Source organism: Haliotis asinina, chromosome 11 (genome assembly GCF_037392515.1).
Source record: "Haliotis asinina isolate JCU_RB_2024 chromosome 11, JCU_Hal_asi_v2, whole genome shotgun sequence".
NCBI classification, from domain to species: Eukaryota; Metazoa; Mollusca; class Gastropoda; order Lepetellida; family Haliotidae; genus Haliotis; species Haliotis asinina.
Genome location: NC_090290.1, coordinates 16,083,341 through 16,106,299, shown reverse-complemented (window position 1 = coordinate 16,106,299; position 22,959 = coordinate 16,083,341). Strand labels below are relative to the sequence as shown.

Below are 22,959 nucleotides of genomic sequence, written 5' to 3'. Positions count from 1 at the left end.
TGCGATGGACGGGCTTGGGTTGTGATGCAGCCGAGTCCAATACTTTGAAAACAATCGCCTTTAGATCACGTTTCTGCTTCTGGAAACTAAGCAGGTTCTCCGAACAGTTCGGCTTTTCATTTCAGCAATCAAAAGCATCAAAACGTTTAGAATCCTATCCCTTCACAAGGCAGTTTTCACTTCCACAACATGGTTGAGCCGAGAGGAGAGAACATTCAACTTCAAATATTTTTGCAAACCTTTGGGCTCGTCCGGGAGTCGAACCCGGGACCTCTCGCACCCGAAGCGAGAATCATACCACTAGACCAACGAGCCGCTATTCTACGTAAATTTTCAAGACACTCCTATCACAGTTGTGTATAGTATTATCATTTGACCTCATTTCTTCTTTATTTTTCATCAATTGAAACACTTCACCTCCATTCATTACTTGGGGAAACCCATCGCTCGGACACATTCGATTGGTCATGCTCAAAATCAGTCTCCTTAATATAATGTATTACTTTTTCATCATTCAAGAATTGGTCCATCCTAGCATGAATTAAATCATCTTGCATTAATACAAAGCGTCAGTTTACAAATGCACCAACTCAAGAAACATTTCAGCACTTCTCTAGCTTTGGACCTGGGTTATGAGGTAAGTGAATCCAATCCACAAGAAACAATAGTCTTCAAATTTCATTTTAGCTCCTGAAAACACACCACATCCTTAAGACCTACAACTCAATGCCTAAAGAGTTTCTTTTAATGTATATGGTTTGTCTTCTTGTAATCGAAATTTATGAAGGTTTGTACATTTTGTTAATGCTTTACTTGACAAAGGATTCTTTGACACACACACATGCATCAACGAGTGTTTCCAACTTGATCCTGAAGAGACATGTCGGTATGAAATTTTCGTGCAAAACTTTGGGCTCGTCCGGGAGTCGAACCCGGGACCTCTCGCACCCGAAGCGAGAATCATACCACTAGACCAACGAGCCGTTAATATATTTCACCTTTTCCGATGCTCTCATCACAGCTTATCCATATCATTTGACCTCATTTCTCCTTCATTTCATCAAATTCAACACATTAGCTCAATCCATATGCTGGGACTGCCTAACATCGTATCGAAGGCTGTGCTCAAATGTACAATCACTATATATTTCAATGTTCATTAGTCTCACAGTTAACAAAGGAAATATACATTCAACATTTACTTCTAACCTATCAATTCATAAGAGAAAGACCAAGTGAACAAATGAAAGCACAGAACCACGTCAGTAGGCTTGGGACCTTCACTTCATTTCACAACGAGACGTACACAATGCGATGGACGGGCTTGGGTTGTGATGCAGCCGAGTCCAATACTTTGAAAACAGTCGCCTTTAGATCACGTTTCTGCTTCTGGAAACTAAGCAGGTTCTCCGAACAGTTCGGCTTTTCATTTCAGCAATCAAAAGCATCAAAACGTTTAAGAGTTTCTTTTAATGTATATGGTTTGTCTTCTTGTAATCGAAATTTATGAAGGTTTGTACATTTTGTTAATGCTTTACTTGACAAAGGATTCTTTGACACACACACATGCATCAACGAGTGTTTCCAACTTGATCCTGAAGAGACATGTCGGTATGAAATTTTCGTGCAAAACTTTGGGCTCGTCCGGGAGTCGAACCCGGGACCTCTCGCACCCGAAGCGAGAATCATACCACTAGACCAACGAGCCGTTAATATATTTCACCTTTTCCGATGCTCTCATCACAGCTTATGCATATCATTTGACCTCATTTCTCCTTCATTTCATCAAATTCAACACATTAGCTCAATCCATATGCTGAAGCTACCTAGCGTCGTATCGAAGGCTGTGCTCAAATGTACAATCACTATATATTTCAATGTTCATTAGTCTCACAGTTAACAAAGGAAATATACATTCAACATTTACTTCTAACCTATCAATTCATAAGAGAAGGACCAAGTGAACAAATGAAAGCACAGAACCACGTCAGTAGGCTTGGGACCTTCACTTCATTTCACAACGAGACGTACACAATGCGATGGACGGGCTTGGGTTGTGATGCAGCCGAGTCCAATACTTTGAAAACAGTCGCCTTTAGATCACGTTTCTGCTTCTGGAAACTAAGCAGGTTCTCCGAACAGTTCGGCTTTTCATTTCAGCAATCAAAAGCATCAAAACGTTTAGAATCCTATCCCTTCACAAGGCAGTTTTCACTTCCACAACATGGTTGAGCCGAGAGGAGAGAACATTCAACTTCAAATATTTTTGCAAACCTTTGGGCTCGTCCGGGAGTCGAACCCGGGACCTCTCGCACCCGAAGCGAGAATCATACCACTAGACCAACGAGCCGCTATTCTACGTAAATTTTCAAGACACTCCTATCACAGTTGTGTATAGTATTATCATTTGACCTCATTTCTTCTTTATTTTTCATCAATTGAAACACTTCACCTCCATTCATTACTTGGGGAAACCCATCGCTCGGACACATTCGATTGGTCATGCTCAAAATCAGTCTCCTTAATATAATGTATTACTTTTTCATCATTCAAGAATTGGTCCATCCTAGCATGAATTAAATCATCTTGCATTAATACAAAGCGTCAGTTTACAAATGCACCAACTCAAGAAACATTTCAGCACTTCTCTAGCTTTGGACCTGGGTTATGAGGTAAGTGAATCCAATCCACAAGAAACAATAGTCTTCAAATTTCATTTTAGCTCCTGAAAACACACCACATCCTTAAGACCTACAACTCAATGCCTAAAGAGTTTCTTTTAATGTATATGGTTTGTCTTCTTGTAATCGAAATTTATGAAGGTTTGTACATTTTGTTAATGCTTTACTTGACAAAGGATTCTTTGACACACACACATGCATCAACGAGTGTTTCCAACTTGATCCTGAAGAGACATGTCGGTATGAAATTTTCGTGCAAAACTTTGGGCTCGTCCGGGAGTCGAACCCGGGACCTCTCGCACCCGAAGCGAGAATCATACCACTAGACCAACGAGCCGTTAATATATTTCACCTTTTCCGATGCTCTCATCACAGCTTATGCATATGATTTGACCTCATATCTCCTTCATTTCATCAAATTCAACACATTAGCTCAATCCATATGCTGAAGCTACCTAGCATCGCATCGAAGGCTGTGCTCAAATGTACAATCACTATATATTTCAATGTTCATTAGTCTCACAGTTAACAAAGGAAATATACATTCAACATTTACTTCTAACCTATCAATTCATAAGAGAAGGACCAAGTGAACAAATGTAAGCACAGAACCACGTCAGTAGGCTTGGGACCTTCACTTCATTTCACAACGAGACGTACACAATGCGATGGACGGGCTTGGGTTGTGATGCAGCCGAGTCCAATACTTTGAAAACAATCGCCTTTAGATCACGTTTCTGCTTCTGGAAACTAAGCAGGTTCTCCGAACAGTTCGGCTTTTCATTTCAGCAATCAAAAGCATCAAAACGTTTAGAATCCTATCCCTTCACAAGGCAGTTTTCACTTCCACAACATGGTTGAGCCGAGAGGAGAGAACATTCAACTTCAAATATTTTTGCAAACCTTTGGGCTCGTCCGGGAGTCGAACCCGGGACCTCTCGCACCCGAAGCGAGAATCATACCACTAGACCAACGAGCCGCAATTCTACGTAAATTTTCAAGACACTCCTATCACAGTTGTGTATAGTATTATCATTTGACCTCATTTCTTCTTTATTTTTCATCAATTGAAACACTTCACCTCCATTCATTACTTGGGGAAACCCATCGCTCGGACACATTCGATTGGTCATGCTCAAAATCAGTCTCCTTAATATAATGTATTACTTTTTCATCATTCAAGAATTGGTCCATCCTAGCATGAATTAAATCATCTTGCATTAATACAAAGCGTCAGTTTACAAATGCACCAACTCAAGAAACATTGAAGCACTTCTCTAGCTTTGGACCTGGGTTATGAGGTAAGTGAATCCAATCCACAAGAAACAATAGTCTTCAAATTTCATTTTGGCTCCTGAAAACACACCACATCCTTAAGACCTACAACTCAATACCTAAAGAGTTTCTTTTAATATATATGGTTTATCTTCTTGTAATCGAAACTTTATGAAGGTTTGTACATTTTGTCAATGCTTCACTTGACAAAGGATGCTTTGACACACACACATGCATCAACGAGTGTTTCCAACTTGATCCTGAAGAGACATGTCGGTATGAAATTTTCGTGCAAAACTTTGGGCTCGTCCGGGAGTCGAACCCGGGACCTCTCGCACCCGAAGCGAGAATCATACCACTAGACCAACGAGCCGTTGATGCATTTCACCTTTTCCGATGCTCTCATCACAGCTTATGCATATCATTTGACCTCATTTCTCCTTCATTTCATCAAATTCAACACATTAGCTCAATCCATATGCTGGGACTGCCTAACATCGTATCGAAGGCTGTGCTCAAATGTACAATCACTATATATTTCAATGTTCATTAGTCTCACAGTTAACAAAGGAAATATACATTCAACATTTACTTCTAACCTATCAATTCATAAGAGAAGGACCAAGTGAACAAATGAAAGCACAGAACCACGTCAGTAGGCTTGGGACCTTCACTTCATTTCACAACGAGACGTATATCAATGCGATGGACGGGCTTGGGTTGTGATGCAGCCGAGTCCAATACTTTGAAAACAGTCGCCTTTAGATCACGTTTCTGCTTCTGAAAACTAAGCAGGTTCTCCGAACAGTTCGGCTTTTCATTTCAGCAATCAAAAGCATGAAAACGTTTAGAATCCTATCCCTTCACAAGGCAGTTTTCACTTCCACAACATGGTTGAGCCGAGAGGAGAGAACATTCAACTTCATATATTTTTGCAAAACTTTGGGCTCGTCCGGGAGTCGAACCCGGGACCTCTCGCACCCGAAGCGAGAATCATACCACTAGACCAACGAGCCGCTACTCTAAGTAAGTTTTCAAGACACTCCTATCACAGTTGTGTATAGTATTATCATTTGACCTCATTTCTTCTTTATTTTTCATCAATTGAAACACTTCACCTCCATTCATTACTTGGGGAAACCCATCGCTCGGACACATTCGATTGGTCATGCTCAAAATCAGTCTCCTTAATATAATGTATTACTTTTTCATCATTCAAGAATTGGTCCATCCTAGCATGAATTAAATCATCTTGCATTAATACAAAGCGTCAGTTTACAAATGCACCAACTCAAGAAACATTTCAGCACTTCTCTAGCTTTGGACCTGGGTTATGAGGTAAGTGAATCCAATCCACAAGAAACAATAGTCTTCAAATCTCATTTTGGCTCCTGAAAACACACCACATCCTTAAGACCTACAACTCAATGCCTAAAGAGTTTCTTTTAATATATATGGTTTATCTTCTTGTAATCGAAACTTTATGACGGTTTGTACATTTTGTCAATGCTTCACTTGACAAAGGATGCTTTGACACACACACATGCATCAACGAGTGTTTCCAACTTGATCCTGAAGAGACATGTCAGTATGAAATTTTCTTGCAAAACTTTGGGCTCGTCCGGGAGTCGAACCCGGGACCTCTCGCACCCGAAGCGAGAATCATACCACTAGACCAACGAGCCGTTAATATATTTCACCTTTTCCGATGCTCTCATCACAGCTTATCCATATCATTTGACCTCATTTCTCCTTCATTTCATCAAATTCAACACATTAGCTCAATCCATATGCTGGGACTGCCTAACATCGTATCGAAGGCTGTGCTCAAATGTACAATCACTATATATTTCAATGTTCATTAGTCTCACAGTTAACAAAGGAAATATACATTCAACATTTACTTCTAACCTATCAATTCATAAGAGAAGGACCAAGTGAACAAATGTAAGCACAGAACCACGTCAGTAGGCTTGGGACCTTCACTTCATTTCACAACGAGACGTACACAATGCGATGGACGGGCTTGGGTTGTGATGCAGCCGAGTCCAATACTTTGAAAACAGTCGCCTTTAGATCACGTTTCTGCTTCTGAAAACTAAGCAGGTTCTCCGAACAGTTCGGCTTTTCATTTCAGCAATCAAAAGCATGAAAACGTTTAGAATCCTATCCCTTCACAAGGCAGTTTTCACTTCCACAACATGGTTGAGCCGAGAGGAGAGAACATTCAACTTCATATATTTTTGCAAAACTTTGGGCTCGTCCGGGAGTCGAACCCGGGACCTCTCGCACCCGAAGCGAGAATCATACCACTAGACCAACGAGCCGCTACTCGAAGTAAGTTTTCAAGACACTCCTATCACAGTTGTGTATAGTATTATCATTTGACCTCATTTCTTCTTTATTTTTCATCAATTGAAACACTTCACCTCCATTCATTACTTGGGGAAACCCATCGCTCGGACACATTCGATTGGTCATGCTCAAAATCAGTCTCCTTAATATAATGTATTACTTTTTCATCATTCAAGAATTGGTCCATCCTAGCATGAATTAAATCATCTTGCATTAATACAAAGCGTCAGTTTACAAATGCACCAACTCAAGAAACATTGAAGCACTTCTCTAGCTTTGGACCTGGGTTATGAGGTAAGTGAATCCAATCCACAAGAAACGATAGTCTTCAAATCTCATTTTAGCTCCTGAAAACACACCACATCCTTAAGACCTACAACTCAATGCCTAAAGAGTTTCTTTTAATATATATGGTTTATCTTCTTGTAATCGAAACTTTATGACGGTTTGTACATTTTGTCAGTGCTTCACTTGACAAAGGATGATTTGACACACACACATGCATCAACGAGTGTTTCCAACTTGATCCTGAAGAGACATGTCGGTATGAAATTTTCGTGCAAAACTTTGGGCTCGTCCGGGAGTCGAACCCGGGACCTCTCGCACCCGAAGCGAGAATCATACCACTAGACCAACGAGCCGTTAATATATTTCACCTTTTCCGATGCTCTCATCACAGCTTATGCATATCATTTGACCTCATTTCTCCTTCATTTCATCAAATTCAACACATTAGCTCAATCCATATGCTGGGACTACCTAACATCGTATCGAAGGCTGTGCTCAAATGTACAATCACTATATATTTCAATGTTCATTAGTCTCACAGTTAACAAAGGAAATATACATTCAACATTTACTTCTAACCTATCAATTCATAAGAGAAGGACCAAGTGAACAAATGAAAGCACAGAACCACGTCAGTAGGCTTGGGACCTTCACTTCATTTCACAACGAGACGTATATCAATGCGATGGACGGGCTTGGGTTGTGATGCAGCCGAGTCCAATACTTTGAAAACAGTCGCCTTTAGATCACGTTTCTGCTTCTGAAAACTAAGCAGGTTCTCCGAACAGTTCGGCTTTTCATTTCAGCAATCAAAAGCATGAAAACGTTTAGAATCCTATCCCTTCACAAGGCAGTTTTCACTTCCACAACATGGTTGAGCCGAGAGGAGAGAACATTCAACTTCATATATTTTTGCAAAACTTTGGGCTCGTCCGGGAGTCGAACCCGGGACCTCTCGCACCCGAAGCGAGAATCATACCACTAGACCAACGAGCCGCTACTCTAAGTAAGTTTTCAAGACACTCCTATCACAGTTGTGTATAGTATTATCATTTGACCTCATTTCTTCTTTATTTTTCATCAATTGAAACACTTCACCTCCATTCATTACTTGGGGAAACCCATCGCTCGGACACATTCGATTGGTCATGCTCAAAATCAGTCTCCTTAATATAATGTATTACTTTTTCATCATTCAAGAATTGGTCCATCCTAGCATGAATTAAATCATCTTGCATTAATACAAAGCGTCAGTTTACAAATGCACCAACTCAAGAAACATTTCAGCACTTCTCTAGCTTTGGACCTGGGTTATGAGGTAAGTGAATCCAATCCACAAGAAACAATAGTCTTCAAATCTCATTTTGGCTCCTGAAAACACACCACATCCTTAAGACCTACAACTCAATGCCTAAAGAGTTTCTTTTAATATATATGGTTTATCTTCTTGTAATCGAAACTTTATGAAGGTTTGTACATTTTGTCAATGCTTCACTTGACAAAGGATGCTTTGACACACACACATGCATCAACGAGTGTTTCCAACTTGATCCTGAAGAGACATGTCGGTATGAAATTTTCGTGCAAAACTTTGGGCTCGTCCGGGAGTCGAACCCGGGACCTCTCGCACCCGAAGCGAGAATCATACCACTAGACCAACGAGCCGTTAATATATTTCACCTTTTCCGATGCTCTCATCACAGCTTATCCATATCATTTGACCTCATTTCTCCTTCATTTCATCAAATTCAACACATTAGCTCAATCCATATGCTGAAGCTACCTAGCGTCGTATCGAAGGCTGTGCTCAAATGTACAATCACTATATATTTCAATGTTCATTAGTCTCACAGTTAACAAAGGAAATATACATTCAACATTTACTTCTAACCTATCAATTCATAAGAGAAGGACCAAGTGAACAAATGTAAGCACAGAACCACGTCAGTAGGCTTGGGACCTTCACTTCATTTCACAACGAGACGTACACAATGCGATGGACGGGCTTGGGTTGTGATGCAGCCGAGTCCAATACTTTGAAAACAGTCGCCTTTAGATCACGTTTCTGCTTCTGAAAACTAAGCAGGTTCTCCGAACAGTTCGGCTTTTCATTTCAGCAATCAAAAGCATGAAAACGTTTAGAATCCTATCCCTTCACAAGGCAGTTTTCACTTCCACAACATGGTTGAGCCGAGAGGAGAGAACATTCAACTTCATATATTTTTGCAAAACTTTGGGCTCGTCCGGGAGTCGAACCCGGGACCTCTCGCACCCGAAGCGAGAATCATACCACTAGACCAACGAGCCGTTAATATATTTCACCTTTTCCGATGCTCTCATCACAGCTTATCCATATCATTTGACCTCATTTCTCCTTCATTTCATCAAATTCAACACATTAGCTCAATCCATATGCTGGGACTACCTAACATCGTATCGAAGGCTGTGCTCAAATGTACAATCACTATATATTTCAATGTTCATTAGTCTCACAGTTAACAAAGGAAATATACATTCAACATTTACTTCTAACCTATCAATTCATAAGAGAAGGACCAAGTGAACAAATGAAAGCACAGAACCACGTTAGTAGGCTTGGGACCTTCACTTCATTTCACAACGAGACGTATATCAATGCGATGGACGGGCTTGGGTTGTGATGCAGCCGAGTCCAATACTTTGAAAACAATCGCCTTTAGATCACGTTTCTGCTTCTGAAAACTAAGCAGGTTCTCCGAACAGTTCGGCTTTTCATTTCAGCAATCAAAAGCATGAAAACGTTTAGAATCCTATCCCTTCACAAGGCAGTTTTCACTTCCACAACATGGTTGAGCCGAGAGGAGAGAACATTCAACTTCATATATTTTTGCAAAACTTTGGGCTCGTCCGGGAGTCGAACCCGGGACCTCTCGCACCCGAAGCGAGAATCATACCACTAGACCAACGAGCCGCTACTCTAAGTAAGTTTTCAAGACACTCCTATCACAGTTGTGTATAGTATTATCATTTGACCTCATTTCTTCTTTATTTTTCATCAATTGAAACACTTCACCTCCATTCATTACTTGGGGAAACCCATCGCTCGGACACATTCGATTGGTCATGCTCAAAATCAGTCTCCTTAATATAATGTATTACTTTTTCATCATTCAAGAATTGGTCCATCCTAGCATGAATTAAATCATCTTGCATTAATACAAAGCGTCAGTTTACAAATGCACCAACTCAAGAAACATTTCAGCACTTCTCTAGCTTTGGACCTGGGTTATGAGGTAAGTGAATCCAATCCACAAGAAACAATAGTCTTCAAATCTCATTTTGGCTCCTGAAAACACACCACATCCTTAAGACCTACAACTCAATGCCTAAAGAGTTTCTTTTAATATATATGGTTTATCTTCTTGTAATCGAAACTTTATGACGGTTTGTACATTTTGTCAATGCTTCACTTGACAAAGGATGCTTTGACACACACACATGCATCAACGAGTGTTTCCAACTTGATCCTGAAGAGACATGTCGGTATGAAATTTTCGTGCAAAACTTTGGGCTCGTCCGGGAGTCGAACCCGGGACCTCTCGCACCCGAAGCGAGAATCATACCACTAGACCAACGAGCCGTTAATATATTTCACCTTTTCCGATGCTCTCATCACAGCTTATCCATATCATTTGACCTCATTTCTCCTTCATTTCATCAAATTCAACACATTAGCTCAATCCATATGCTGAAGCTACCTAGCGTCGTATCGAAGGCTGTGCTCAAATGTACAATCACTATATATTTCAATGTTCATTAGTCTCACAGTTAACAAAGGAAATATACATTCAACATTTACTTCTAACCTATCAATTCATAAGAGAAGGACCAAGTGAACAAATGTAAGCACAGAACCACGTCAGTAGGCTTGGGACCTTCACTTCATTTCACAACGAGACGTACACAATGCGATGGACGGGCTTGGGTTGTGATGCAGCCGAGTCCAATACTTTGAAAACAGTCGCCTTTAGATCACGTTTCTGCTTCTGAAAACTAAGCAGGTTCTCCGAACAGTTCGGCTTTTCATTTCAGCAATCAAAAGCATGAAAACGTTTAGAATCCTATCCCTTCACAAGGCAGTTTTCACTTCCACAACATGGTTGAGCCGAGAGGAGAGAACATTCAACTTCATATATTTTTGCAAAACTTTGGGCTCGTCCGGGAGTCGAACCCGGGACCTCTCGCACCCGAAGCGAGAATCATACCACTAGACCAACGAGCCGTTAATATATTTCACCTTTTCCGATGCTCTCATCACAGCTTATGCATGTCATTTGACCTCATTTCTCCTTCATTTCATCAAATTCAACACATTAGCTCAATCCATATGCTGAAGCTACCTAACATCGTATCGAAGGCTGTGCTCAAATGTACAATCACTATATATTTCAATGTTCATTAGTCTCACAGTTAACAAAGGAAATATACATTCAACATTTACTTCTAACCTATCAATTCATAAGAGAAGGACCAAGTGAACAAATGAAAGCACAGAACCACGTCAGTAGGCTTGGGACCTTCACTTCATTTCACAACGAGACGTATATCAATGCGATGGACGGGCTTGGGTTGTGATGCAGCCGAGTCCAATACTTTGAAAACAATCGCCTTTAGATCACGTTTCTGCTTCTGAAAACTAAGCAGGTTCTCCGAACAGTTCGGCTTTTCATTTCAGCAATCAAAAGCATGAAAACGTTTAGAATCCTATCCCTTCACAAGGCAGTTTTCACTTCCACAACATGGTTGAGCCGAGAGGAGAGAACATTCAACTTCAAATATTTTTGCAAAACTTTGGGCTCGTCCGGGAGTCGAACCCGGGACCTCTCGCACCCGAAGCGAGAATCATACCACTAGACCAACGAGCCGCTACTCTAAGTAAGTTTTCAAGACACTCCTATCACAGTTGTGTATAGTATTATCATTTGACCTCATTTCTTCTTTATTTTTCATCAATTGAAACACTTCACCTCCATTCATTACTTGGGGAAACCCATCGCTCGGACACATTCGATTGGTCATGCTCAAAATCAGTCTCCTTAATATAATGTATTACTTTTTCATCATTCAAGAATTGGTCCATCCTAGCATGAATTAAATCATCTTGCATTAATACAAAGCGTCAGTTTACAAATGCACCAACTCAAGAAACATTTCAGCACTTCTCTAGCTTTGGACCTGGGTTATGAGGTAAGTGAATCCAATCCACAAGAAACAATAGTCTTCAAATCTCATTTTGGCTCCTGAAAACACACCACATCCTTAAGACCTACAACTCAATGCCTAAAGAGTTTCTTTTAATATATATGGTTTATCTTCTTGTAGTCGAAACTTTATGACGGTTTGTACATTTTGTCAATGCTTCACTTGACAAAGGATGCTTTGACACACACACATGCATCAACGAGTGTTTCCAACTTGATCCTGAAGAGACATGTCGGTATGAAATTTTCGTGCAAAACTTTGGGCTCGTCCGGGAGTCGAACCCGGGACCTCTCGCACCCGAAGCGAGAATCATACCACTAGACCAACGAGCCGTTAATATATTTCACCTTTTCCGATGCTCTCATCACAGCTTATCCATATCATTTGACCTCATTTCTCCTTCATTTCATCAAATTCAACACATTAGCTCAATCCATATGCTGAAGCTACCTAGCATCGTATCGAAGGCTGTGCTCAAATGTACAATCACTATATATTTCAATGTTCATTAGTCTCACAGTTAACAAAGGAAATATACATTCAACATTTACTTCTAACCTATCAATTCATAAGAGAAGGACCAAGTGAACAAATGTAAGCACAGAACCACGTCAGTAGGCTTGGGACCTTCACTTCATTTCACAACGAGACGTACACAATGCGATGGACGGGCTTGGGTTGTGATGCAGCCGAGTCCAATACTTTGAAAACAGTCGCCTTTAGATCACGTTTCTGCTTCTGAAAACTAAGCAGGTTCTCCGAACAGTTCGGCTTTTCATTTCAGCAATCAAAAGCATGAAAACGTTTAGAATCCCATCCCTTCACAAGGCAGTTTTCACTTCCACAACATGGTTGAGCCGAGAGGAGAGAACATTCAACTTCATATATTTTTGCAAAACTTTGGGCTCGTCCGGGAGTCGAACCCGGGACCTCTCGCACCCGAAGCGAGAATCATACCACTAGACCAACGAGCCGTTAATATATTTCACCTTTTCCGATGCTCTCATCACAGCTTATGCATATCATTTGACATCATTTCTCCTTCATTTCATCAAATTCAACACATTAGCTCAATCCATATGCTGGGACTACCTAACATCGTATCGAAGGCTGTGCTCAAATGTACAATCACTATATATTTCAATGTTCATTAGTCTCACAGTTAACAAAGGAAATATACATTCAACATTTACTTCTAACCTATCAATTCATAAGAGAAGGACCAAGTGAACAAATGAAAGCACAGAACCACGTCAGTAGGCTTGGGACCTTCACTTCATTTCACAACGAGACGTATATCAATGCGATGGACGGGCTTGGGTTGTGATGCAGCCGAGTCCAATACTTTGAAAACAATCGCCTTTAGATCACGTTTCTGCTTCTGAAAACTAAGCAGGTTCTCCGAACAGTTCGGCTTTTCATTTCAGCAATCAAAAGCATGAAAACGTTTAGAATCCTATCCCTTCACAAGGCAGTTTTCACTTCCACAACATGGTTGAGCCGAGAGGAGAGAACATTCAACTTCATATATTTTTGCAAAACTTTGGGCTCGTCCGGGAGTCGAACCCGGGACCTCTCGCACCCGAAGCGAGAATCATACCACTAGACCAACGAGCCGCTACTCGAAGTAAGTTTTCAAGACACTCCTATCACAGTTGTGTATAGTATTATCATTTGACCTCATTTCTTCTTTATTTTTCATCAATTGAAACACTTCACCTCCATTCATTACTTGGGGAAACCCATCGCTCGGACACATTCGATTGGTCATGCTCAAAATCAGTCTCCTTAATGTAATGTATTACTTTTTCATCATTCAAGAATTGGTCCATCCTAGCATGAATTAAATCATCTTGCATTAATACAAAGCGTCAGTTTACAAATGCACCAACTCAAGAAACATTTCAGCACTTCTCTAGCTTTGGACCTGGGTTATGAGGTAAGTGAATCCAATCCACAAGAAACAATAGTCTTCAAATCTCATTTTGGCTCCTGAAAACACACCACATCCTTAAGACCTACAACTCAATGCCTAAAGAGTTTCTTTTAATATATATGGTTTATCTTCTTGTAATCGAAACTTTATGACGGTTTGTACATTTTGTCAATGCTTCACTTGACAAAGGATGCTTTGACACACACACATGCATCAACGAGTGTTTCCAACTTGATCCTGAAGAGACATGTCAGTATGAAATTTTCTTGCAAAACTTTGGGCTCGTCCGGGAGTCGAACCCGGGACCTCTCGCACCCGAAGCGAGAATCATACCACTAGACCAACGAGCCGTTAATATATTTCACCTTTTCCGATGCTCTCATCACAGCTTATCCATATCATTTGACCTCATTTCTCCTTCATTTCATCAAATTCAACACATTAGCTCAATCCATATGCTGAAGCTACCTAGCGTCGTATCGAAGGCTGTGCTCAAATGTACAATCACTATATATTTCAATGTTCATTAGTCTCACAGTTAACAAAGGAAATATACATTCAACATTTACTTCTAACCTATCAATTCATAAGAGAAGGACCAAGTGAACAAATGAAAGCACAGAACCACGTCAGTAGGCTTGGGACCTTCACTTCATTTCACAACGAGACGTACACAATGCTATGGACGGGCTTGGGTTGTGATGCAGCCGAGTCCAATACTTTGAAAACAGTCGCCTTTAGATCACGTTTCTGCTTCTGAAAACTAAGCAGGTTCTCCGAACAGTTCGGCTTTTCATTTCAGCAATCAAAAGCATCAAAACGTTTAGAATCCTATCCCTTCACAAGGCAGTTTTCACTTCCACAACATGGTTGAGCCGAGAGGAGAAGACATTCAACTTCATTTACTTTTGCAAAACTTTGGGCTCGTCCGGGTGTCGAACCCGGGACCTCTCGCACCCGAAGCGAGAATCATACCACTAGACCAACGAGCCGTTAATATATTTCACCTTTTCCGATGCTCTCATCACAGCTTATCCATATCATTTGACCTCATTTCTCCTTCATTTCATCAAATTCAACACATTAGCTCAATCCATATGCTGAAGCTACCTAGCGTCGTATCGAAGGCTGTGCTCAAATGTACAATCACTATATATTTCAATGTTCATTAGTCTCACAGTTAACAAAGGAAATATACATTCAACATTTACTTCTAACCTATCAATTCATAAGAGAAGGACCAAGTGAACAAATGAAAGCACAGAACCACGTCAGTAGGCTTGGGACCTTCACTTCATTTCACAACGAGACGTACACAATGCTATGGACGGGCTTGGGTTGTGATGCAGCCGAGTCCAATACTTTGAAAACAGTCGCCTTTAGATCACGTTTCTGCTTCTGAAAACTAAGCAGGTTCTCCGAACAGTTCGGCTTTTCATTTCAGCAATCAAAAGCATCAAAACGTTTAGAATCCTATCCCTTCACAAGGCAGTTTTCACTTCCACAACATGGTTGAGCCGAGAGGAGAGAACATTCAACTTCAAATATTTTTGCAAACCTTTGGGCTCGTCCGGGAGTCGAATCCGGGACCTCTCGCACCCGAAGCGAGAATCATACCACTAGACCAACGAGCCGCTACTCGAAGTAAGTTTTCAAGACACTCCTATCACAGTTGTGTATAGTATTATCATTTGACCTCATTTCTTCTTTATTTTTCATCAATTGAAACACTTCACCTCCATTCATTACTTGGGGAAACCCATCGCTCGGACACATTCGATTGGTCATGCTCAAAATCAGTCTCCTTAATATAATGTATTACTTTTTCATCATTCAAGAATTGGTCCATCCTAGCATGAATTAAATCATCTTGCATTAATACAAAGCGTCAGTTTACAAATGCACCAACTCAAGAAACATTTCAGCACTTCTCTAGCTTTGGACCTGGGTTATGAGGTAAGTGAATCCAATCCACAAGAAACAATAGTCTTCAAATCTCATTTTAGCTCCTGAAAACACACCACATCCTTAAGACCTACAACTCAATGCCTAAAGAGTTTCTTTTAATATATATGGTTTATCTTCTTGTAATCGAAACTTTATGACGGTTTGTACATTTTGTCAATGCTTCACTTGACAAAGGATGCTTTGACACACACACATGCATCAACGAGTGTTTCCAACTTGATCCTGAAGAGACATGTCAGTGTGAAATTTTCGTGCAAAACTTTGGGCTCGTCCGGGAGTCGAACCCGGGACCTCTCGCACCCGAAGCGAGAATCATACCACTAGACCAACGAGCCGTTAATATATTTCACCTTTACCGATGCTCTCATCACAGCTTATGCATATCATTTGACCTCATTTCTCCTTCATTTCATCAAATTCAACACATTAGCTCAATCCATATGCTGAAGCTACCTAGCGTCGTATCGAAGGCTGTGCTCAAATGTACAATCACTATATATTTCAATGTTCATTAGTCTCACAGTTAACAAAGGAAATATACATTCAACATTTACTTCTAACCTATCAATTCATAAGAGAAGGACCAAGTGAACAAATGAAAGCACAGAACCACGTCAGTAGGCTTGGGACCTTCACTTCATTTCACAACGAGACGTATATCAATGCGATGGACGGGCTTGGGTTGTGATGCAGCCGAGTCCAATACTTTGAAAACAGTCGCCTTTAGATCACGTTTCTGCTTCTGAAAACTAAGCAGGTTCTCCGAACAGTTCGGCTTTTCATTTCAGCAATCAAAAGCATCAAAACGTTTAGAATCCTATCCCTTCACAAGGCAGTTTTCACTTCCACAACATCGTTGAGCCGAGAGGAGAGAACATTCAACTTCATATATTTTTGCAAAACTTTGGGCTCGTCCGGGAGTCGAACCCGGGACCTCTCGCACCCGAAGCGAGAATCATACCACTAGACCAACGAGCCGCTACTCTAAGTAAGTTTTCAAGACACTCCTATCACAGTTGTGTATAGTATTATCATTTGACCTCATTTCTTCTTTATTTTTCATCAACTGAAACACTTCACCTCCATTCATTACTTGGGGAAACCCATCGCTCGGACACATTCGATTGGTCATGCTCAAAATCAGTCTCCTTAATATAATGTATTACTTTTTCATCATTCAAGAATTGGTCCATCCTAGCATGAATTAAATCATCTTGCATTAATACAAAGCGTCAGTTTACAAATGCACCAACTCAAGAAACATTTCAGCACTTCTCTAGCTTTGGACCTGGGTTATGAGGTAAGTGAATCCAATCCACAAGAAACAATAGTCTTCAAATCTCATTTTGGCTCCTGAAAACACACCACATCCTTAAGACCTACAACTCAATGCCTAAAGAGTTTCTTTTAATATATATGGTTTATCTTCTTGTAATCGAAACTTTATGACGGTTTGTACATTTTGTCAATGCTTCACTTGACAAAGGATTCTTTGACACACACACATGCATCAACGAGTGTTTCCAACTTGATCCTGAAGAGACATGTCGGTATGAAATTTTCTTGCAAAACTTTGGGCTCGTCCGGGAGTCGAACCCGGGACCTCTCGCACCCGAAGCGAGAATCATACCACTAGACCAACGAGCCGTTAATATATTTCACCTTTTCCGATGCTCTCATCACAGCTTATGCATATCATTTGACCTCATTTCTCCTTCATTTCATCAAATTCAACACATTAGCTCAATCCATATGCTGGGACTACCTAGCATCGTATCGAAGGCTGTGCTCAAATGTACAATCACTATATATTTCAATGTTCATTAGTCTCACAGTTAACAAAGGAAATATACATCAAACATTTACTTCCAACGCATCAATTCATAAGAAAAGGACCAAGTGAACAAATGAAAGCACAGAACCACGTCAGTGGGCTTGGGAGCTTTCACAACAGGACGTGCACAATGCGATGGACGGGCTTGGGTTGTGATGCAGCCGAGTCCAATACTTTGAAAACAATCGCCTTTAAATCACGTTTCTGCTTCTAAAAACTAAGCAGGCCCTCGAACACTTCGGCTTTTCATTTCAGCAATCAAAAGCATCAAAACGTTTAGAATCCTATCCCTTCACAAGGCAGTTTTCACTTCCACAACATCGTTGAGCTGAGAGGAGAGAACATTCAACTTCAAATAGTTTTGCAAAACTTTGGGCTCGTCCGGGAGTCGAACCCGGGACCTCTCGCACCCGAAGCGAGAATCATACCACTAGACCAACGAGCCGCTACTCGAAGTAAGTTTTCAAGACACTCCTATCACAGTCGTGTATAGTATTATCATTTGACCTCATTTCCTCTTTATTTCATCAATTGAAACACTTCACTTCCAACCATTAGTTGGAGAAAGCTATCGCTCGGACACATTCGATTGGTCATGCTCAAAATCAGTCTCCTTCATATACTTTATTACTTTTTCATTATTCAAGAATTGGTTCATCGTGGCATGAATTAAATCATCTTGCATTAATACAAAGCGTCAGTTTACAAATGCACCAACTCAAGAAACATTGAAGCACTTTTGTAGGTTTGGACCTGGGTTGTAAGGTAAGTGAATCAAATCCACAAGAAACAAATGTCTTCAAATCTCATTTCAGCTCCGCTCCTGAACACACACCACATCCTTAAGGCCTACAATTCAATGCCTCAAGAGTTTCTCTTAATCTCTGGTCTATCTTCTTGTAATCAAAACTATATGATGTTTTGTACATTTTGTCAGTGCTTCACTAGACAAAGGATGCTTTGACACACACACATGCATCAACGAGTGTTTCCAGCTTCATCCTGAAGAGACATGTCGGCGTGAAATTTTCTTGCAAAACTTTGGGCTCGTCCGGGAGTCGAACCCGGGACCTCTCGCACCCGAAGCGAGAATCATACCACTAGACCAACGAGCCGTTAATATATTTCACCTTTACCGATGCTCTCATCACAACCTATGCATATCATTTGACCTCATTTCTCCTTCGTTTCATCAAAGTCAACACATTACCCCAGTCCATATGCTGGGACTACCTAGCATCGTATCTAAGGCTGTGCTCAAATGAACAATTACGATATAATTCAATGTTCATTCGTCTCTCAGTTAACAAAGGAAATATACATCAAACATTTACTTCCAACGCATCAATTCATACGAAAAGGACCAAGTGAACATACGAAAGCACAGAACCACGTCAGTAGGCTTGGGAGCTTCCCTTCATTTCACAACAGGACGTGCACAATGCGATGGACGAGCTTGGGTTGTGATGCAGCCGAGTCCAATACTTTGAAAACAATCGCCTTTAAATCACGTTTCTGCTTCTGAAAACTAAGCAGGCCCTCCGAACACTTCGGCTTTTCATTTCAGCAATCAAAAGCATGAAAACGTTTAGAATCCTATCCCTTCACAAGGCAGTTTTCACTTCCACAACATCGTTGAGCTGAGAGGAGAGAAAATTCAACTTCAAATAGTTTTGCAAAACTTTGGGCTCGTCCGGGAGTCGAACCCGGGACCTCTCGCACCCGAAGCGAGAATCATACCACTAGACCAACGAGCCGCTACTCGAAGTAAGTTTTCAAGACACTCATATCACAGTTATGTATAGTATTATCATTTGACCTCATTTCTTCTTTATTTCATCAATTGAAACACTTCACCTCCATTCATTACTTGGGGAAACCCATCGCTCGGACACATTCGATTGGTCATGCTCAAAATCAGTCTCCTTCATATACTTTATTACTTTTTCATTTTTCAAGAATTGGTTCATCGTGGCATGAATTAAATCATCTTGCATTAATACAAAGCGTCAGTTTACAAATGCACCAACTCAAGAAACATTGAAGCACTTCTGTAGGTTTGGACCTGGGTTGTAAGGTAAGTGAATCAAATCCACAAGAAACAGTTGTCTTCAAATCTCATTTCAGCTACTGAAAACACACCACATCCTTAAGACCTACAGTTTAATGCCTCAAGAGTTTCTCTTAATCTCTGGTCTATCCTCTTGTAATCAAAACTATATGATGTTTTGTACATTTTGTCAGTGCTTCACTTGACAAAGGATGCTTTGACACACACACATACATCAACGAGTGTTTCCAGCTTCATCCTGAACAGACATGTCGGCGTGAAAATTTCATGCAAAACCTCGGGCTCGTCCGGGAGTCGAACCCGGGACCTCTCGCACCCGAAGCGAGAATCATACCACTAGACCAACGAGCCGCTACTCGAAGTAAGTTTTCAAGACACTCCTATCACAGTTATGTATAGTATTATCATTTGACCTCATTTCTTCTTTATTTCAGCAATTAAAACACTTCACTTCCAATCATTGATTATTCAAGAATTGGTCCATCGTGGCACATCAATTCATACGAAAAGGACCAAGTGAACATATGAAAGCACAGAACCACGTCAGTAGGCTTGGGAGCTTCCCTTCATTTCACAACAGGACGTGCACAATGCGATGGACGGGCTTGGTTTGTGATGCAGCCGAGTCCAATACTTTGAAAACAATCGCCTTTAAATCACGTTTCTGCTTCTAAAAACTAAGCAGGCCCTCCGAACACTTCGGCTTTTCATTTCAGCAATCAAAAGCATCAAAACGTTTAGAATCCTATCCCTTCACAAGGCAGTTTTCACTTCCACAACATCGTTGAGCTGAGAGGAGAGAACATTCAACTTCAAATAGTTTTGCAAAACTTTGGGCTCGTCCGGGAGTCGAACCCGGGACCTCTCGCACCCGAAGCGAGAATCATACCACTAGACCAACGAGCCGCTACTCGAAGTAAGTTTTCAAGACACTCCTATCACAGTCGTGTATAGTATTATCATTTGACCTCATTTCCTCTTTATTTCATCAATTGAAACACTTCACTTCCAATCATTAGTTGGAGAAAGCTATCGCTCGGACACATTCGATTGGTCATGCTCAAAATCAGTCTCCTTCATATACTTTATTACTTTTTCATTATTCAAGAATTGGTTCATCGTGGCATGAATTAAATCATCTTGCATTAATACAAAGCGTCAGTTTACAAATGCACCAACTCAAGAAACATTGAAGCACTTTTGTAGGTTTGGACCTGGGTTGTAAGGTAAGTGAATCAAATCCACAAGAAACAAATGTCTTCAAATCTCATTTCAGCTCCGCTCCTGAACACACACCACATCCTTAAGGCCTACAATTCAATGCCTCAAGAGTTTCTCTTAATCTCTGGTCTATCTTCTTGTAATCAAAACTATATGATGTTTTGTACATTTTGTCAGTGCTTCACTTGACAAAGGATGCTTTGACACACACACATGCATCAGCGAGTCTTTCCAGCTTCATCCTGAAGAGACATGTCGGCGTGAAATGTTCTTGCAAAACTTTGGGCTCGTCCGGGAGTCGAACCCGGGACCTCTCGCACCCGAAGCGAGAATCATACCACTAGACCAACGAGCCGTTAATATATTTCACCTTTTCCGATGCTCTCATCACAACCTATGCAGATCATTTGACCTCATTTCTCCTTCATTTCATCAAAGTCAACACATTACCCCAGTCCATATGCTGGGACTACCTAGCATCGTATCTAAGGCTGTGCTCAAATGAACAATCACGATATAATTCAATGTTCATTCGTCTCTCAGTTAACAAAGGAAATATACATCAAACATTTACTTCCAACGCATCAATTCATACGAAAAGGACCAAGTGAACATACGAAAGCACAGAACCACGTCAGTAGGCTTGGGAGCTTCCCTTCATTTCACAACAGGACGTGCACAATGCAATGGACGAGCTTGGGTTGTGATGCAGCCGAGTCCAATACTTTGAAAACAATCGCCTTTAAATCACGTTTCTCCTTCTAGAAACTAAGCAGGCCCTCCGAACAGTTCGGCTTTTCATTTCAGCAATCAAAAGCATGAAAACGTTTAGAATCCTATCCCTTCACAAGGCAGTTTTCACTTCCACAACATCGTTGAGCTGAGAGGAGAGAAAATTCAACTTCAAATAGTTTTGCAAAACTTTGGGCTCGTCCGGGAGTCGAACCCGGGACCTCTCGCACCCGAAGCGAGAATCATACCACTAGACCAACGAGCCGCTACTCGAAGTAAGTTTTCAAGACACTCATATCACAGTTATGTATAGTATTATCATTTGACCTCATTTCTTCTTTATTTCATCAATTGAAACACTTCACCTCCATTCATTACTTGGGGAAACCCATCGCTCGGACACATTCGATTGGTCATGCTCAAAATCAGTCTCCTTCATATACTTTATTACTTTTCCATTTTTCAAGAATTGGTTCATCGTGGCATGAATTAAATCATCTTGCATTAATACAAAGCGTCAGTTTACAAATGCACCAACTCAAGAAACATTGAAGCACTTCTGTAGGTTTGGACCTGGGTTGAAAGGTAAGTGAATCAAATCCACAAGAAACAATTGTCTTCAAATCTCATTTCAGCTACTGAAAACACACCACATCCTTAAGACCTACAGTTTAATGCCTCAAGAGTTTCTCTTAATCTCTGGTCTATCCTCTTGTAATCAAAACTATATGATGTTTTGTACATTTTGTCAGTGCTTCACTTGACAAAGGATGCTTTGACACACACACATACATCAACGAGTGTTTCCAGCTTCATCCTGAAGAGACATGTCGGCATGAAATTTTCATCCAAAACCTTGGGCTCGTCCGGGAGTCGAACCCGGGACCTCTCGCACCCGAAGCGAGAATCATACCACTAGACCAACGAGCCGCTACTCGAAGTAAGTTTTCAAGACACTCATATCACAGCTGTGTATAGTATTATCATTTGACCTCATTTCTTCTTTATTTCATCAACTGAAACACTTCACCTCCATTCATTACTTGGGGAAACCCATCGCTCGGACACATTCGATTGGTCATGCTCAAAATCAGTCTCCTTCATACACTTTATTACTTTTTCATTATTCAAGAATTGGTTCATCGTGGCATGAATTAAATCATCTTGCATTAATACAAAGCGTCAGTTTACAAATGCACCAACTCAAGAAACATTGAAGCACTTCTGTAGGTTTGGACCTGGGTTGAAAGGTAAGTGAATCAAATCCACAAGAAACAAATGTCTTCAAATCTCATTTCAGCTCCGCTCCTGAACACACACCACATCCTTAAGGCCTACAATTCAATGCCTCAAGAGT

General features: G+C 40.8%; 35 non-coding genes across 35 annotated transcripts; all 35 read right to left on the bottom strand.

Moving 5' to 3' along the window:
- Nucleotides 1-243: 243 nt before the first annotated feature.
- Nucleotides 244-315, bottom strand: Trnap-cgg (transfer RNA proline (anticodon CGG)). Its single transcript has one exon. It is a non-coding gene; the product is annotated as a tRNA-Pro (tRNA).
- Nucleotides 316-911: 596 nt separating this feature from the next.
- On the bottom strand, nt 912-983 carry Trnap-cgg (transfer RNA proline (anticodon CGG)). Its single transcript has one exon. It is a non-coding gene; the product is annotated as a tRNA-Pro (tRNA).
- Nucleotides 984-1,636: 653 nt separating this feature from the next.
- Trnap-cgg (transfer RNA proline (anticodon CGG)) lies at nt 1,637-1,708 on the bottom strand. Its single transcript has one exon. It is a non-coding gene; the product is annotated as a tRNA-Pro (tRNA).
- A 570-nt stretch (nt 1,709-2,278) lies between these two features.
- On the bottom strand, nt 2,279-2,350 carry Trnap-cgg (transfer RNA proline (anticodon CGG)). The gene has a single exon. It is a non-coding gene; the product is annotated as a tRNA-Pro (tRNA).
- A 596-nt stretch (nt 2,351-2,946) lies between these two features.
- On the bottom strand, nt 2,947-3,018 carry Trnap-cgg (transfer RNA proline (anticodon CGG)). The gene has a single exon. It is a non-coding gene; the product is annotated as a tRNA-Pro (tRNA).
- Nucleotides 3,019-3,588: 570 nt separating this feature from the next.
- On the bottom strand, nt 3,589-3,660 carry Trnap-cgg (transfer RNA proline (anticodon CGG)). The gene has a single exon. It is a non-coding gene; the product is annotated as a tRNA-Pro (tRNA).
- Nucleotides 3,661-4,257: 597 nt separating this feature from the next.
- Nucleotides 4,258-4,329, bottom strand: Trnap-cgg (transfer RNA proline (anticodon CGG)). Its single transcript has one exon. It is a non-coding gene; the product is annotated as a tRNA-Pro (tRNA).
- A 571-nt stretch (nt 4,330-4,900) lies between these two features.
- On the bottom strand, nt 4,901-4,972 carry Trnap-cgg (transfer RNA proline (anticodon CGG)). Its single transcript has one exon. It is a non-coding gene; the product is annotated as a tRNA-Pro (tRNA).
- A 597-nt stretch (nt 4,973-5,569) lies between these two features.
- Nucleotides 5,570-5,641, bottom strand: Trnap-cgg (transfer RNA proline (anticodon CGG)). The gene has a single exon. It is a non-coding gene; the product is annotated as a tRNA-Pro (tRNA).
- A 570-nt stretch (nt 5,642-6,211) lies between these two features.
- Trnap-cgg (transfer RNA proline (anticodon CGG)) lies at nt 6,212-6,283 on the bottom strand. Its single transcript has one exon. It is a non-coding gene; the product is annotated as a tRNA-Pro (tRNA).
- A 597-nt stretch (nt 6,284-6,880) lies between these two features.
- Trnap-cgg (transfer RNA proline (anticodon CGG)) lies at nt 6,881-6,952 on the bottom strand. The gene has a single exon. It is a non-coding gene; the product is annotated as a tRNA-Pro (tRNA).
- Nucleotides 6,953-7,523: 571 nt separating this feature from the next.
- On the bottom strand, nt 7,524-7,595 carry Trnap-cgg (transfer RNA proline (anticodon CGG)). The gene has a single exon. It is a non-coding gene; the product is annotated as a tRNA-Pro (tRNA).
- A 597-nt stretch (nt 7,596-8,192) lies between these two features.
- Trnap-cgg (transfer RNA proline (anticodon CGG)) lies at nt 8,193-8,264 on the bottom strand. Its single transcript has one exon. It is a non-coding gene; the product is annotated as a tRNA-Pro (tRNA).
- A 570-nt stretch (nt 8,265-8,834) lies between these two features.
- On the bottom strand, nt 8,835-8,906 carry Trnap-cgg (transfer RNA proline (anticodon CGG)). Its single transcript has one exon. It is a non-coding gene; the product is annotated as a tRNA-Pro (tRNA).
- Nucleotides 8,907-9,477: 571 nt separating this feature from the next.
- On the bottom strand, nt 9,478-9,549 carry Trnap-cgg (transfer RNA proline (anticodon CGG)). Its single transcript has one exon. It is a non-coding gene; the product is annotated as a tRNA-Pro (tRNA).
- Nucleotides 9,550-10,146: 597 nt separating this feature from the next.
- Nucleotides 10,147-10,218, bottom strand: Trnap-cgg (transfer RNA proline (anticodon CGG)). The gene has a single exon. It is a non-coding gene; the product is annotated as a tRNA-Pro (tRNA).
- Nucleotides 10,219-10,788: 570 nt separating this feature from the next.
- Trnap-cgg (transfer RNA proline (anticodon CGG)) lies at nt 10,789-10,860 on the bottom strand. Its single transcript has one exon. It is a non-coding gene; the product is annotated as a tRNA-Pro (tRNA).
- Nucleotides 10,861-11,431: 571 nt separating this feature from the next.
- Nucleotides 11,432-11,503, bottom strand: Trnap-cgg (transfer RNA proline (anticodon CGG)). The gene has a single exon. It is a non-coding gene; the product is annotated as a tRNA-Pro (tRNA).
- Nucleotides 11,504-12,100: 597 nt separating this feature from the next.
- On the bottom strand, nt 12,101-12,172 carry Trnap-cgg (transfer RNA proline (anticodon CGG)). The gene has a single exon. It is a non-coding gene; the product is annotated as a tRNA-Pro (tRNA).
- Nucleotides 12,173-12,742: 570 nt separating this feature from the next.
- Trnap-cgg (transfer RNA proline (anticodon CGG)) lies at nt 12,743-12,814 on the bottom strand. The gene has a single exon. It is a non-coding gene; the product is annotated as a tRNA-Pro (tRNA).
- Nucleotides 12,815-13,385: 571 nt separating this feature from the next.
- Nucleotides 13,386-13,457, bottom strand: Trnap-cgg (transfer RNA proline (anticodon CGG)). Its single transcript has one exon. It is a non-coding gene; the product is annotated as a tRNA-Pro (tRNA).
- Nucleotides 13,458-14,054: 597 nt separating this feature from the next.
- Nucleotides 14,055-14,126, bottom strand: Trnap-cgg (transfer RNA proline (anticodon CGG)). The gene has a single exon. It is a non-coding gene; the product is annotated as a tRNA-Pro (tRNA).
- Nucleotides 14,127-14,696: 570 nt separating this feature from the next.
- Nucleotides 14,697-14,768, bottom strand: Trnap-cgg (transfer RNA proline (anticodon CGG)). The gene has a single exon. It is a non-coding gene; the product is annotated as a tRNA-Pro (tRNA).
- Nucleotides 14,769-15,338: 570 nt separating this feature from the next.
- On the bottom strand, nt 15,339-15,410 carry Trnap-cgg (transfer RNA proline (anticodon CGG)). Its single transcript has one exon. It is a non-coding gene; the product is annotated as a tRNA-Pro (tRNA).
- A 597-nt stretch (nt 15,411-16,007) lies between these two features.
- On the bottom strand, nt 16,008-16,079 carry Trnap-cgg (transfer RNA proline (anticodon CGG)). Its single transcript has one exon. It is a non-coding gene; the product is annotated as a tRNA-Pro (tRNA).
- Nucleotides 16,080-16,650: 571 nt separating this feature from the next.
- Nucleotides 16,651-16,722, bottom strand: Trnap-cgg (transfer RNA proline (anticodon CGG)). Its single transcript has one exon. It is a non-coding gene; the product is annotated as a tRNA-Pro (tRNA).
- Nucleotides 16,723-17,319: 597 nt separating this feature from the next.
- On the bottom strand, nt 17,320-17,391 carry Trnap-cgg (transfer RNA proline (anticodon CGG)). Its single transcript has one exon. It is a non-coding gene; the product is annotated as a tRNA-Pro (tRNA).
- A 560-nt stretch (nt 17,392-17,951) lies between these two features.
- Nucleotides 17,952-18,023, bottom strand: Trnap-cgg (transfer RNA proline (anticodon CGG)). The gene has a single exon. It is a non-coding gene; the product is annotated as a tRNA-Pro (tRNA).
- Nucleotides 18,024-18,621: 598 nt separating this feature from the next.
- On the bottom strand, nt 18,622-18,693 carry Trnap-cgg (transfer RNA proline (anticodon CGG)). Its single transcript has one exon. It is a non-coding gene; the product is annotated as a tRNA-Pro (tRNA).
- A 570-nt stretch (nt 18,694-19,263) lies between these two features.
- On the bottom strand, nt 19,264-19,335 carry Trnap-cgg (transfer RNA proline (anticodon CGG)). Its single transcript has one exon. It is a non-coding gene; the product is annotated as a tRNA-Pro (tRNA).
- A 593-nt stretch (nt 19,336-19,928) lies between these two features.
- Trnap-cgg (transfer RNA proline (anticodon CGG)) lies at nt 19,929-20,000 on the bottom strand. Its single transcript has one exon. It is a non-coding gene; the product is annotated as a tRNA-Pro (tRNA).
- A 483-nt stretch (nt 20,001-20,483) lies between these two features.
- Nucleotides 20,484-20,555, bottom strand: Trnap-cgg (transfer RNA proline (anticodon CGG)). Its single transcript has one exon. It is a non-coding gene; the product is annotated as a tRNA-Pro (tRNA).
- Nucleotides 20,556-21,153: 598 nt separating this feature from the next.
- Nucleotides 21,154-21,225, bottom strand: Trnap-cgg (transfer RNA proline (anticodon CGG)). Its single transcript has one exon. It is a non-coding gene; the product is annotated as a tRNA-Pro (tRNA).
- Nucleotides 21,226-21,795: 570 nt separating this feature from the next.
- On the bottom strand, nt 21,796-21,867 carry Trnap-cgg (transfer RNA proline (anticodon CGG)). Its single transcript has one exon. It is a non-coding gene; the product is annotated as a tRNA-Pro (tRNA).
- A 593-nt stretch (nt 21,868-22,460) lies between these two features.
- Nucleotides 22,461-22,532, bottom strand: Trnap-cgg (transfer RNA proline (anticodon CGG)). Its single transcript has one exon. It is a non-coding gene; the product is annotated as a tRNA-Pro (tRNA).
- Between the last annotated feature and the right edge of the window lie 427 nt (nt 22,533-22,959).